The sequence below is a fragment of the Nannospalax galili genome, unplaced genomic scaffold (genome assembly GCF_000622305.1).
Source record: "Nannospalax galili isolate Female #2095 unplaced genomic scaffold, S.galili_v1.0 scaffold1586, whole genome shotgun sequence".
In the NCBI taxonomy this organism is placed as follows: Eukaryota; Metazoa; Chordata; class Mammalia; order Rodentia; family Spalacidae; genus Nannospalax; species Nannospalax galili.
The window spans coordinates 279566-294222 of record NW_008354289.1 but is presented as its reverse complement, the minus strand read 5'-3'; the positions used below and the strand labels follow the sequence as shown (position 1 = coordinate 294222).

The window sequence follows — 14657 nt, the reverse complement described above, 5'->3', positions numbered from 1 at the left end:
TGTGTGTGTGTATGTGTGTGTGTGTATGTGTGTGTATGTGTGTGTGTGTGTATGTGTGTGTGTATGTGTGTGTGTGTATGTGTGTGTGTATGTGTGTGTATGTGTGTGTGTGTGTGTGTGCAAGTGCACATGTGTGAAGGTGCTTATGGAACCCACAGGTACCATCTACCTTTTCTTTCTTCTTGAGACTGGGTCTCTCATTGGCCAGTAGTTCACTAAGTAGACTAGGCTGGCTGGCCAACGAGTCCCAAAGACTTTCCTGTCTTCTCCCCAGTGCTGAGATTAAAAGTGCACACTGCTGCCCCCAGCATTTTATGTGGATTCTGAGGCTTGAATTCAGGTCTCCCTGCTTGCAAAGCCAACACCTTACAGACTGAGCTGTCTCCAGCACCTGCTGACTTATTTTCTGCTCCCTAATTCTATTTTGTATCTAATCTGTAATTAACTCTAATAGTTCACTGGACTATTCATTTCATATATTGATTTTTTTCAGTTCTACAATTTCCATTTAATGGGTTTTTATAGTTTTTGCTGAAATTCTGTCTTAAAACTCTTTTACATATTAATTTATACTGATTTAAACTCCGTATCAGCTATGATTAGTATCTGAAAATCCTATGGATCATTTTCTACCCATTTTTCTTCTTTTAAAGTAGTTACTTTTCTTTTTGTTGGCCTAGTTGTTTTTCACTCTTTGCTAACATTGTATTTAAGAAAATATAGAGGCTGGGGAAATGGCTCAATGGGTAAAGTATTTGTTGTACAAGCATGAGGACCTGAGTTCAGATCCCCAGCACCCATGTGAAAGCCAGGTGTGCTATGCATATACAAGTCTGTAACCCCAGCACTGGGGAGATGGAGTGGACATAGGCAGAACCCAGGGCTCCCTGGCTGACCAGTCTAGCCAAATGTTGAGTTCCAAGTTCAGTGAAAGATAGAACAAACAAATAAATAAGGAAGACACCTAATGTCGACCTTTGACCTCTACATAAGTATGCACAGGTGAAAGAATGCATACATGCATGCACTCACAGACACACAGAGAGAGACAGACATAGGCAGAGAGAAAATATAGACATAGCACAAAGTTCTATATAATAGTTTTTAAATAATAGATTTCAAGTAGTCAATAATTAAGTAATAGAAGATTTATTTCAAGGAGTCAATGTGCTTACAGATATCAGAAAGCCAAAGAAAGTGGGACTGGAGAGATGACTTAGTGATTAAGTGTGCTTACTGCTCTGCTCTGGTTGGGCTCCCAGCACCCACATCAGGTGGCTCACAACAACCCATAACTCCAGTTCCCGGGGATCCAATGCCCTCTGACCTCCCAGAACACCTGCATGCATGTGATGCGCATAAACCCACACAGGCATACACACACATACACATTTTTTTAAGCTGAGAGACAATCAGGAACATGAATTCTAGATCTGGCACTTTGGAGACTGTAACTATTCTATCTAGCCAGGTGTAGTGGCACATGCCTTTAGTCCCAGCAGAGGCTGGCACAGGTGGATCTCTGTGATATCGAGGCTAGCCTGGTCTACATAGCCAATTCCAGGCTAGTTGGGACTACATGGAGACCCTGCCTCAAAAAACAAAATAACAACAAAAAGTGTTCCATCAACCCTCAGGGACTTGCACACAAATTCACACCTGCTATTCTTTGATAATCGGCCTTTATTTCTGACTCACTGACATATAGGCAAAAATATCAAGAAAATCGATGAAAATATCAATCAACCCCAAATATTCATAGCATTACAGATATTGCACCACTTGACTGAGTTGCTGTATCTTAGTTCAAATTCCTGAGAGCATATGAAAGGGTCAGCTAAGCCTACGGACAGATGCACCTTGATTTGCTGTGGGATTATATCCCAGTAAATCCATCACACATGGGAAATATAGCTTCAAAAATACATTGAATACACCTAACCTGTCAAACATCATAGCTTAGCAATGCAGTACACTGCAGAGTCCCCATGTTTCACCCTGTGCTCAAACCTGATTGGGAATTGTAGCTCTCAGTCCAGCATCTCAAGAATTGTTCCATATATCATGAGCCCAGGAATAAAATAAAATTGAAAACTGAAAGTGTGCTTTCTACTGAATGCATCTTGCACTATTGTAACATTAAAGAAAATCACAAGTCAAACCATCATGAAACTTGGGACTGTGTGTACTGTTTCCCCTTGAGATAGATAGACACCCTATTCAGTCATCCATAGCTGTGGAGGTATGAGGGCAAATATTCAAAAGAAGCAGATGATAAAACTTAGATGAAAATCTCAGCAGGCATATCTAGGGTTATGTGAAATGAGTTAGGTCTGTGCCACTAGACATTCTGTTTTGTTTTATCTGCTAGCTTTACTGAAGATAAAATGCACAACAGTGTTTTAAATCTGAGTTTTTTCTCATGAGTGAAGCAAAATTTTCCTTTACATATGTATTACTCGTAGATGATGGATTCTTCCAGAAAGAATTTATTTCTGGCTCTGGCAGGCAGTTAGGCTAGGGATGCTACTCTAGTCCCATCAGGGGGTAGATTGATTTAGGACTGAGTTTTAGTCCCACGAGTCCAGATCTATTCCCAGCTCATTTTTACACTCAGAGCTCTTGGTTTTTCAGTCCTAGCAATAATTCCTGGAGGTTTAGAAGATCTTATCCTCTTTGGCAGATCTGAGCTTTAGCTTTTACTACTCTGTCCAAGTGATACTTCCCAAAGGTCTTCTGAGCTCCACAACATCCATGTTCCCTTTCGGAATGATGACCACCTGTAGGAGACAAAGGGCCCTCAGTACTAGGCTCATCTCTCTTGGCTCCTTTCTTCTCCCACATCTTTGCTCACAAGTGCTTACCTACTTAGCTTTTCAATTCCTTCAGATTAAAAAAATATATATTGTCTAAAATTTTTAATTATTTTTAGCAGGCGGTTGTCTAAGGCAGGAAGGTTTTCCACTGTAGGAAGCAAAACCTCATATGTTAGCCACATACCTCCAACGAACACCATTTCATAAGGTAAGAACTGGCCTTATTTTGGGGGACTTCTGGTCCTTTCATAACAAGGAAGATCTTACAGCTGACTTTCATGATGGCTGTTGCACCTAATGGTTCTTCTCAAGGGTTTCTGGAAACATGGGTCAATGGTGCACATGATCAGTTCTTGCTAAAAGAAGACCCCCCCAAGGTCAGCCAAGGCACCTCATGCTTATGAGAAAGGCTGTCTGGTGTGATGTGCACATCTTCCTCCATCCTGATAGTATCTTTTTATCTTTGATGAGGGTCATAGTTTCCTTCACTCTGCCTGGGATTTGAACAATGACAGGAGTTGAGCTAATGGAAGAGTGGGAGCAAATTTAGAAGTTTTGACTGAAACCTATTCAGTATCACCATGTGGATATTACATAAAAGAAGAAACTCTTGCCTCTCCTGCTTTCTAAGTTTTAACTAATTTATTCATTTTTTATTTTTTGGAAAAGTTAAAAATTCCTTAATTTTTTATTCCTGGTACCACGACCACAATTAACAGGGCAATATACCTGATGTAATGAAAAAAAAAAGAAAAAGAAAAAGAAAAAGCTACAGCAGATAAAAGAGCTCAGGAATGTACATCTAACTGACACTACACTGCATTAGTCAACAGGTACGCTTTTTGCAAACTGTGGCTATGACGGTTCTGAACAAGAAGGGTTCCTGTTGAAGCTTCAGTAACTTCTCTGACTACAGATCATCGTTTCCTGTGTGGCAGATATTTACAGTTCCTCTAATGCATGTAGGACGACTGTCTCAAAGTAACCTGTAGCTTTCCTGACAACTCCTCGCTCTCTCTCCTGCTAAGAGCTGTAGCCCTTTTCTGCTGTTTTTAAAACATCCTACTCCATATCCACCACTTCTACCACTTCCACAACCAGATCCATAACCACCACTACAGGGACTGCCTGCGCTTCTTCCACCAAAACTGCCCCATTCCATGCGTTCATGATTTGATTGCTGTGGTCCACTATATTTTCCAAAATTATTATAGTTCCCACCATCACCATAGTTACCTCCACCAAAATCTCCTCCTTCACTGTAGCCATTATATCCTCCTCTATCACCACCACATCCACCACCATAACCTCCTCTACTACTGTAACCAGGACCACCACCATGGTTGCCACCATCACCTCCATATCCATTATATCCACCATCACTGCCTCCATAACTACCTCTGCTGCCCCCACCTCCACCACCATAGCCTCCTTCCTCTTCCACCCAAGTTTCCACCACAATGAAAATTATCTCCACCACCTCCAAAGTTTCCTCCACAGACCATAACATTGCCAGACCCCCTCCTCGACCTCTTTGTAGATCCAGCAGTCTGCAGCTCTTGTTTAGAAAGGGCCTTTTTCACTTCACAATTATGCCCATTAATAGTGTGGTATCTCTGAACAATAATTTTATAGACTGTATCATGATCATCAAAAGTTACAAAAGCATGGACAAGTAGTCAGGAACAGCTGGGGGTGCTGGCAACACAGCGGACAGTAGCAGGGATGACAGAGTATTAGGGCTCTAGTCGGGGGAAGGAGGCGGTCATTCAGCAGGCAGACCTCCAAGCATCTACCACGATGTCTAGAGATGGCTGAAAAGCAGGCTCTCCGCTTTCAAGGACTTTCCATTCTAGGAGAGAGAGAGAGAGAGAGAGAGAGAGAGAGAGAGAGAGAGAGAGAGAGAGAGAAAATCAACAATTTTTTTAAATGAATTATATTTGAGGAGGAAGCATAAAAGTTTACGTCATGTTAATTAGTAGAGGTGATAAACATTACCATTGAAATCTACTCGACGACTTTATAGACATACACAGGTGCCAAGGATCTGAGTGCAAACAATTATGACTAGTAATAATCGGATACATACAGATTAGAGATGTATGTGCCAACATCTCAGTGTCAGTAGCAAAAACAATAAGACTTTCTGTAAGAAACAGTATATTTTAAAATGAAATGGAGATTCTCAGTCCGCTGAAGCAGAGAGCTCAGAAGCTCTTAAAGTGGCAATCTTCTTTTCTCCAATGCTTATTTCAAGCATGGCTCCCGACATTCAACAGCAAACCTAGAAGTTTTATGGCCACTTTTGAAGGAGCTGTGTCTTTGCTCTGGAAACTGTTATTGGGCATGTTAAAGCTGTAATGACATGTTTCTTCTAAAAAAAATTTAAAAATTAAAAAAAAGAATTTCTAACTCATGTAATAAAATTTTTCTGTATCTCTCTTTCAAATGTTTATTTACTTATTTTTATTTTATGCATATGAGTGTTTTCCCTGCATGTATGTAAGTGCACCATATATGTACAATGCCTGTGGAGGTCAGAAGAGAGCATCAGATCCCCTGGCACTGTAGTTACAGATGGTTGTTAGTGGCCATGTAGGTGCTGAGAATTGAACCCAGGCCCTCTGTAAGAGCAGCCAGCACTGAGCCATCTCTCCAGCCCCTTTTCTCTTTTTAAAGAGAGATATGGGATGTGGCTCAGTTGATAGAGTGCTTGTATAGCATCCATGAAGCCCTGGGTTCGATCCCCAGAATTACATAAACCAGGCATGGTGGTGCACACTTGTATTCTCAGTACTTAAAATGTAGAGGAGGAGAACCAGGGGTTCAAGGTCATCCTCAGGTACACAGTGAGCTCAAGGCTAATTTGAGATGCATGAGATTCTATCTTATAAAAACAAAACAACAAAACCACAACCCAGGGTCTATTAAGATGGTGCAGAGGGTAAAGAACTTGCCACCAAGCCTGATGACCTGAGTTCTATCCCTGGGGCCCACATAATAGAAGGAAAGAACTGACTCTCACAGGTTGTCCTCTGACCTCCACACATACACTGTGACATTTGTGTGCCTCCCTCCAAATAAACAATGTAAGCCCCCTCCAAAGCGCCCCCCACAACATAGACTAAAATAAAGCAACAAACCTTTTTAAAAAAGTTACAAAAGCAAATCCTCTCTTTTTTCCACTCTGCCTGTCTTCCATAACTTCTGTGGTTTTGATCTTTCCATAATTTTCATCATAGTCTCAAATTATATTCTTTTGTGTCTTCTTTAATACCACCAACAAAAGTTTTCTTCACTGCTAATGGGCACCAGGCTTTACAGAATCCTCTCTAGAAAAACTCTCTTTGGTCCACCACACACCCATCAACCTTGTGTGGTCCAGCACACCTTGCTGCATTCACCTCTTCAACACCAGAGTAAGTCACAAAACCAAAGCCCCCGGAACGTTTTGTTTGGGGGTTTCGCATTACTACACAGTCTATAAATGTGCCCCAATTCTCAACGTGTTCTCTTACACTATCATCTGTAGTTTCAAAGCACCAATAAACAGCTTTCTCAACTGCTCTGCTCCCTTTGGATCATGCCCCGCCCCCTGCATCCCGCCCCTCCCTCCCCGCAGCAGCGATGGCTGCAGTCAAGCTAGGGGCAACCAGGCGGCAGTTTTGCCTCCATCTTGAGACTGGACTCCTATTCATTTTTATTTTATGTGTATGAGTGTTTTGCCTACATGTATGTAAGTGCACCTGTGTCACGCAAAGCCCACAGAGGCAGAAGAGGGCATCAGATCCCCCGGAACTGGAGCTACAGGAAGTAGCCACCGTATGGGTGCTGGGACTCGAACCCGGGTCTTCGGGAAGAGCAAACAGTGCTCTTCACCACTGAGCCATCTCTCCAGCCCCTGATAGAAGCTGGTGCTTAGCTTCCTTCCTCCTTTTTTGTCAGTCTGGAACCCCAGCCTATGGAATTACACTACCCACATGCAGAGTGAGTCTTCCCTCCTCAGTTAAATCTTTCTGGGAATACCCTCATAGATACCTGGAGATACGTTTCCATGGTGGTTCTAAATCCTGTCAGGTTGACAATGAAAATTAATCATCAGAGGGGATAATTAAGATTAACTATAGTCATAGGTTGGGGCCCTGTGATGGTAAATTTTGTCAACTTAATTGATCTACTGAGTACCCAGATAGCTGGTAAAACTACTTCTGAGTATATCTGTGAGAGTGATTCTGTGCAGCATTAGCATTTGAACTGGAAAAGTGGATAAAGCAGATTTCCCCCCACAGTGTGGAAGGGCATCATCCAGCCTATCAAGAGCATAAATAGATCCAATGGGCTGGGAGAGGAAAGATTCACACTTTATTTTGGCAACTGGAGCTGGAAAACGAATCTTCTGTCTTTGGCTTACTGTTTCTCAGGCCCTCCTACTTCAAATAGAAGCTACACTAGATCTTAGGCCTTTGAATTATGTCACTGGCTCTCCTGGGTCTCATTTGTACACTGAAAATCATGAAATTTCTTGGCCTCCACAATCACATGAGTAAAGATCTTATAACAAATCTCTTTCTGTGTATCTAGTCTCCTGTTGGTTCTGCTGCTTTGGAAAGCCTTTTGGGTACCAAGACGAGTTTTCTGAATTGGTTCTAGATTGGCTATCTAATATATCAGATTTAAAGGTGTTTGTGACTTCATTCCTAGTAGTAAAGGAGTCTCTGTGATCTGGCAATGTGAATATGCAAAGTATTTGCATTGGGTACTCGTAATTAACAGAGTATACAACATAATGAGCTACGTGTCCTGCATATGATACTTACTGCCATGGTTAACTTTAGCTGTCAACTTGATATACCTGAGAAGAGAGAAACTCAACTGAAGAATTTCCCAGATCAGATTGGCCTGTGGGCCTGTGAAGCGTTTTCTTAATGAAGGAGGGCCCAGCCCACTGTGGGTGGTGCGACACTTGGGCAGGTGAAGCTGGATTCTATAAGAATTCTGGCTAAGCATGATGAAAGAAGCTGGTAAGCAGTGTTCCTCCATGGTCTCTGCTTCAGTTCCTGCCTCCAGGTTCCTGCCTTGGCCTCACTTGGCGATGGAACATCACTTGAAAGTGTAAGATGAAATAAACCCTTTCCTCCCCTAGTTGGTTTTGGTCAGTGTTTCATCACAGCAACAGAAACCAAGTTAAAATGCTTACCAACACTTTTTGAAACTAATGAATAAGAAGTTAGCTGAGGTCATTGAGCAAAGTAGTGAGAAAAAGTTCAGGAATCTAAATTCCAGCTCAACTGCTGTGTGTAAATGACCCGAAGGCTTCTATATATGCTCTGGGGAAGATAATTATTTCCTACAGCCAATGTGGAGCTGCACCAGGCTACAATACAATGCATGTTGATCTCAAGCCTGGCAGGGTGTCTACCCTAAAGAAACAATGGATTGGGAAAGCACAGGGTCCTGGAAACCAGTATAGGGACATATATGAAGGCCCGATGAAACAGAGAACACCTCAGTCCCTAACTTCTGATAAGTCTTCTTTAAAGGTGGATGGGCTCTCTTTACTCCCAGTGACAGCAGCCTGACCCACTCTGAGCAGATTAACCTTACAGTGCCTGAAGAAACTGGAATAGTTCCCTCCAAGGCAGTTACCACCTAAAATAATGCTGAGGCTGGACATGGTGGTGCATACATTTAAGCCCATCATCCAGGAGGCAGAGGCAGGTGGAGCTCTGTGAGTTCAAGACCAGCCTGGTCTACATAGCAACTTCCACACTAGCAAGGGCTACGTAGTGAGACCCGGCCTAAAAATAAATAGAAGATAGACAGATGATGATAGGTAGATAGATGATAGATAGATGCTAGATAGATAGATAGATAGATAGATAGATAGATAGATAGATAGATAGATAGATAGAGATAAAATGCTAAGTCTTGTCAATCCTCTTTGCTTCTGTCTAGACCTATAACTAGACTTGGGTCCCAGCATACTCCTCTAAGGGGAAATAAACAGCATGACCTATAAGGACATGAGCCACACTCCATAAAATGACTTGAATTTTCTAATGTAAATACACAGAAATCCAAAGGACATGTGCAGGAATAGATGTTAAGGATGTGGGATAAAAGTAAAAATCACATGAAGTTAAATCAGGCTGAATTTGACACAACTTCACTCACCAGATTTCTATACTTAATGTTTCAATTTGGAATTAGAAAAGGCACTTATAGTCTGGTGTTCATCAGAAACAAGGGTCAAAAGGTTGCTGTTCTAGTTTGCTTCATGTTGCTATGATAAAATACTCTGACCAAAAGGAACTTAGAGGAAGAAATGGTTGATTTCAGCTCATATTTCCAGGTCACAGTCCATTACTGAGGGAAGTCAGGGCAGGAACTCAACCAGAAACTGAAGCAGAGACTAAAGAGAAATGCTGCTCACTGACTCAGTCTGGCTCATGCTTATCCAGCTCTCTTACACAGCCCATGTCTACCTGCCTAGGGGTGGTGCCACCCACAGTGGGCTGGGCCCTCCCACATCCATCAAGAATCAAGACAATCTCTCACAGGCATGGCCTCAGGCCATCTTATAGAATTCTTCAACTGAGGTTTCCTCTTCTGGGTAACTCTAGGTTGTATCCAATAGACAATAAAAACTAACCAAGACAGTGGCGCACAGTGAATGAATTGGAAATAGCCTAATTGTCTTCCCTTAATGCAGAGAAAAAGGAGTCAAAGGTTTAGGAATATTGGACTATATGAGTGAATTTGTCATTTAAGGCTGATGCCCCACAACATGGGGGTTCAAACAACACAGCTTTCACCAATGCTATGAGAAATAAATTTGTGAGGGAGTCCTAGGATCTTTGAAGAGTTCTGTCATTGCTCTTGTCTGTACTTCAGACCTTACGGAGGGACTTGCAGTCCCTGAATTGGGAAACCTAAATGCCATGGGAAGAACTGGTTTCCAAAGTGGCAGAGGTCAAGTGGTAGCACTCTACCATCAAAGGCAGAGTTACCATAATGGATGAATCTGAGCAACAGTCATGATAGGCTTACTTACCGACCTCTGGAATTGACTACTTGCTCATAGTGTGCCCAGAAATGAACTGGTTAAGAAGCCTGCTAAATTCTTACTTGTTCTGTACAAGCAGAAAATGTCTAGGTCAAGTAAACAAGGTCTGACATTAATCATAAACAAGATTATTGTGGCCACTTACCAACTCCTTAGATTTGAGTCAGTTTATAGATCCCAAGCCTTCCAAATGAAGATTTGCAAGAGAATATTCTCTTAAGGACCCTGTTGCCATGCCAAACATTTATATTGTGTATCTTTTGCCTAGCCTTCCCAAAGAGGTTTTGCCATCTTTTTCTTCAATGTGTATGAATATATTGCCTGCATGAATGTAGATGCAGCCATGTCATACAATGCCTACAGAGATCAGAAGAGGGTGTCAGATTCCCTGGAACCAGGAATTACAGAGTTACATACAGTTGTTAGCTGCCATATGGGTGCTGCAAATCAAACCTAGATCATCTGCAAGAGCAGCCAGTGCTCTTAACTGCTGAGCCATCTCTCCAGCCCCCAGGTTCTACAGTATTTACAAGGATGACAATGCTTTAAGAAAGAGACATAATCAAACCTTTGGCAAACTGCTGGACACTGGATCTGAGCTGACATGGAAACAATACATCACTGTGATTCACCAGTCAGAGAGGGAAAGTGCTCAGTGGATCTTGGAGAATGACAATAGATTTTCATAAGCTTAACCAGGGAGTGACTCCCATTGCAGCTGCTGTATTAGACATAGCTTCATTGTTTGAGCAATTTAACACATATCCTGCTTGGTACCTGATAGAGAGCTACTGACCCAACAAATGCATTTCCCTATCCCTGCCAATGAGGTCCAGAGAAGCAGTTTACTTTATCTGACAAGGCCAGCAACATCTTCACTGTCCTACCTCCATTCCTGTGTCATAATTTAGTTAACAGGGATCTTATCACCTTTCATTTCCATAAGGTATCACCCTGATCCATTAGATTGATGACATCAAGCTGATTGGATCTAGTAAGCAAGACATTTTAACAGGGAGAAATGGCTCACTGGGTGACATCATTTTCTATGAAAACAAGAAGACTTGAGTTCAAATCCCCAGCTCCCACATAAAAAGCCAGGCATGGCTACATGTGCCTGTAACCCTGGTGTTGAGGTGGATCCTGACATCTTGTTGGCCAGCCAGCCCAGCCAAAGTGATGAGCTTCAGGTTCCGTGAGAGACCCTGTCTCAAAACAATAAAGTGGAGAGCAATAAAGGGCACCTGAGGTCTTTCTCTGGCCTCTGAACCATGGGCATGTGCACTTACAGACACATATGCACCCCCCCACCCCCGTGCAGAAGTAGTAACAACTTTAGATTAGTTGGTAACACACTTGTACAACAGAGGGTAGGAAACAATCCAACAAACCTCTACTTCTATAAGAAGAATTTCTAGGGTGTAGTTCCCTGGGCTACCCCTTCTAAGGCTGAACATAAATTGTCACAGCTTGTCATTCCTAGGAAAGAAAAAGAAGAGAGAGAAGAGAGAGGAGAGGAGGGGGAGTTGGATTGGGGAAGCAGCATGGTCTTCATTGGGAGTTACTCTAGCTCACTTACTGAGTGGCCCAAAGTGGCTAGTTTTGAGTCAGGTAGGGCTGAGAACACAAGATAGCTCTGTAACAGGTCTAGACTGCTCTGCTATGTGGACTATATGTGACCCAACAGGAATATAGTACTTGAAGTAGCAGTGGCAGGCAGGAATGTGGTTTAGAGCCTTGGCAAGCCCATTTGGGAATCAATATAAGCCCTCGGGATTTTGCAGCAAGACCCTGCCATCTTCTGCTGGTAAGGCCTGTCTTATGAAACACCTCTTGGCCAGGTATTAGGCCTTAGTCAACACTGAATGCTTAACCACGGGCCACTAAAGTTATGGTAAGACATGAACTGGGTGTTGGCTGATCCTCCAGACCATACTGAGCATACACTGCAGTACATTGCCAGATGGAAGTGGAATGCATGAGACCAAGCCTGAGCAGGCTCTGAAAGCATGAGGAAGTCATCTGAAGAAATGGCCCATGCGTCCATGGGGTCTCTCTCCTGCTACACTGCTTTATTGCTTGTGTGCTCCTATAGCCTGGTGAGTTCTCCACTACCAGGTGACAATGGAAGGGAATGGTTCTCTATGCTATGCAGGGACCCCCCCTCAAAGCAGACAATGGCAGCATCACAGACCCTTCTTGCTGGCTCATCTCTGAAGAACAGTGGCGAAGAAAGAGCCTCCCAGGAGATAAAACTTCTAGTACACTTTTGTTTGGAAGGAGAATTACCAGACATGTCATCACATATGGATTCATGGACTATGACTAATAGCTTGGCTGATCAGGAAGTTGAGAGGAACAAGATTGTAAATTTGGAAACAAGGAAATGAGCTGGCAAACGCCAAGTTAATTGCATTCTATGTGAATGCTCACCAAAGGGTAGCCTTAGCAGAGGAAGAATTTAATGGTAAGTGAGCAATATGATCTGCCCCATGGACACCAGTCAGCCTTTAATTCTCAGTCAGCCCTGTCATTGTGAAATTGGTTCATGAATAAATGGCCATGGTAGCAGAGACAGAAGTTACACATAGGCTCAGCAAACAAAGCTGACTTGGTTACAGTCATTGCTGAGCGGCCAAATTGCTAACAGCAAAAACTAATGCTGAACTCCCAATATGAATCCATTTTAGGGGGTGACTAACCAGTTATCTTGTGGCAGGCCTCAATTACATTGGACAGCCAGCTTCTACCATGGCCAGGGTAGTGTGTTTTTTTTTCTCAACAGAACACTTACTCTGGAAATGGATTTACCTTCCCTACATGAAGCGTGTTTACCCAGGCTACCATTTTGTGGGCCACGGAATGCCTTAGCAGCAATGATATTCCACACATCACTGCTTGCAATCAAGGAACTCACTTCACAGAAGAGCAAGCACAGCATGCACATGGAATTTACTGATTGTGTTCTTACTATCCTAAAGTAACCAGCTCGACAGAATTGTGGAATGGTCTTTTGAAAACTCACAAGAGAGTAATACTTTGCAAGATTCTCCACAAGGCTGTATAGCCTCTGAATCACTGCCAGGACTCATGAGTTCAGGAGTCAAGGGGTGGAAATGGGAGTGACACCATTCACTGTCACCTCTGATAACTCATTTTCAGAGTTGACTTCTTCTACCTGTGACCTTTGCAACCTGCTGGTCAAGAAATTTTGGTGCCAAAGGGAAGAATATTTCCACCAGAAGGCAGAGCAATGATTCCATTGACCTGGTAATTAAGAACCCTGCTAGCCATTTAGGCTCTTTCGTGCTTGTAAATTGACAAAAGGAATTACAGTGGTTCAGGGTAACAGAACCTGTCAAGTGGAAACTGCACTCCTATTCCACAACTGAAGTAATGAAGCTTATATCCTGAAGACAGGAGATCCTTTAGGCATCTTGTAGTATTACGTATTGTGACTAAGGTCAGTAAAAATGGGGCTAGGGCTGTAGTTCAGTTGGTAGAGTGCTTGCCTAGTAGTCATTAAGCCCTGGGTTCTACTCCCAACACAGTATAAACTGGGTATGGTAGCATACACCTATGACTCCAGAACTTGGGAGTTGGAGGCAGGAGAACGAGACGTTCAAGGACATCTTCAGCTATATAACAAATCTGAAGCCAACCTAGGGTACATGAGACCTTTTCAAAAAGAAAAAGAAGCCAATTGGGCCCTCCGTGCCTTGACTCCCCCAGCCTCACTCACCCTCCCATTGCCCCCGTGGGTCTCTCCTCCTAGCCTGGGTCCTGTCCCACTCCTTGTCTTAGCACCCCAGACACCTAGGAAACCACCACTGCTTTTTCCTGATCCTTTGCATCCAGAGCAACTCACTTCCTTCTCAGCTCCCCAAGAGAACTGCTTCTGGGCCTGAACCCACCCTCACCTCCCTCTGCTTCCCTGGGCCTGCAGGACCTGCAGGCCTCTCTCAGACCTACAGGCCTCTCTCCCAAATAAGTTGATCTTGCCCTCCCTGCGTTGATTCTCCCAGCCTCGCTCACCCTCCCATCTCCCCCACCATATCTCCTCCAAGCCTGGATCCTGTCCCATTCCTTGTCTTGGTGCCCCAGACACCCTGGGAACCACCACTGCTTCTTCCGGATCCTATGCATCCAGAACAACTCAGTTCCTTCTTGGGTCCCCAGGGACCCAGGGGCACTCTGGGCCTGGCCCCACCCTCACCTCCCTCTGCCTCCCTGGGTCTGCAAAACCCACCAGCCTCTTTCCTGGAGCTGGGGCTGACCTCTCTTCTTCCTGGTCCTTTGCATCCAGACAAACCCAGCTCCTCAGTGCAGTCCCCAGGAGCCCTTGGGGCTGCCTCCCGCCCCCATCTTCCTTTGCATCTCTGGCTGGCACAGCCACCAGCTGCTCTAGACCAGCATCTTTCCTGGGCCAGACTTCCAGGCCAGTCCAACCCCCAAATTCCTGAGGCCAAAATTTATCCTGGAGGTATCCAGAACTTAGGAGAAAGCCTGATAGCATCTGATCCTCATCTGACTTGGGCCTCTATGGGAACTCCTGAAGACAAAAGCAATCTGGCCACTCCAATATAAAATGCAAAAGAGAGAATTGGAAGCTTAGAGAAACCAGGCTTTCATGCCCCAAAAGTAAACCACAAAGACACATAAAGTTCACAAAAAGAAGCAGACCTAAACTTGAAGGATTGAGGTCACACAAGAATCAGAAACTACAAAAGAAATTCACATGTCAAAATGGCAGAGAAAAAATATTAACATGAAAA

The 14657-nt window shown here is 43.5% G+C and overlaps 1 pseudogene; it reads right to left on the bottom strand.

Annotated features, from left to right (window-relative positions):
* Nucleotides 1-3792: 3792 nt before the first annotated feature.
* Nucleotides 3793-6301, bottom strand: LOC108491709 (annotated as a pseudogene).
* Between the last annotated feature and the right edge of the window lie 8356 nt (nucleotides 6302-14657).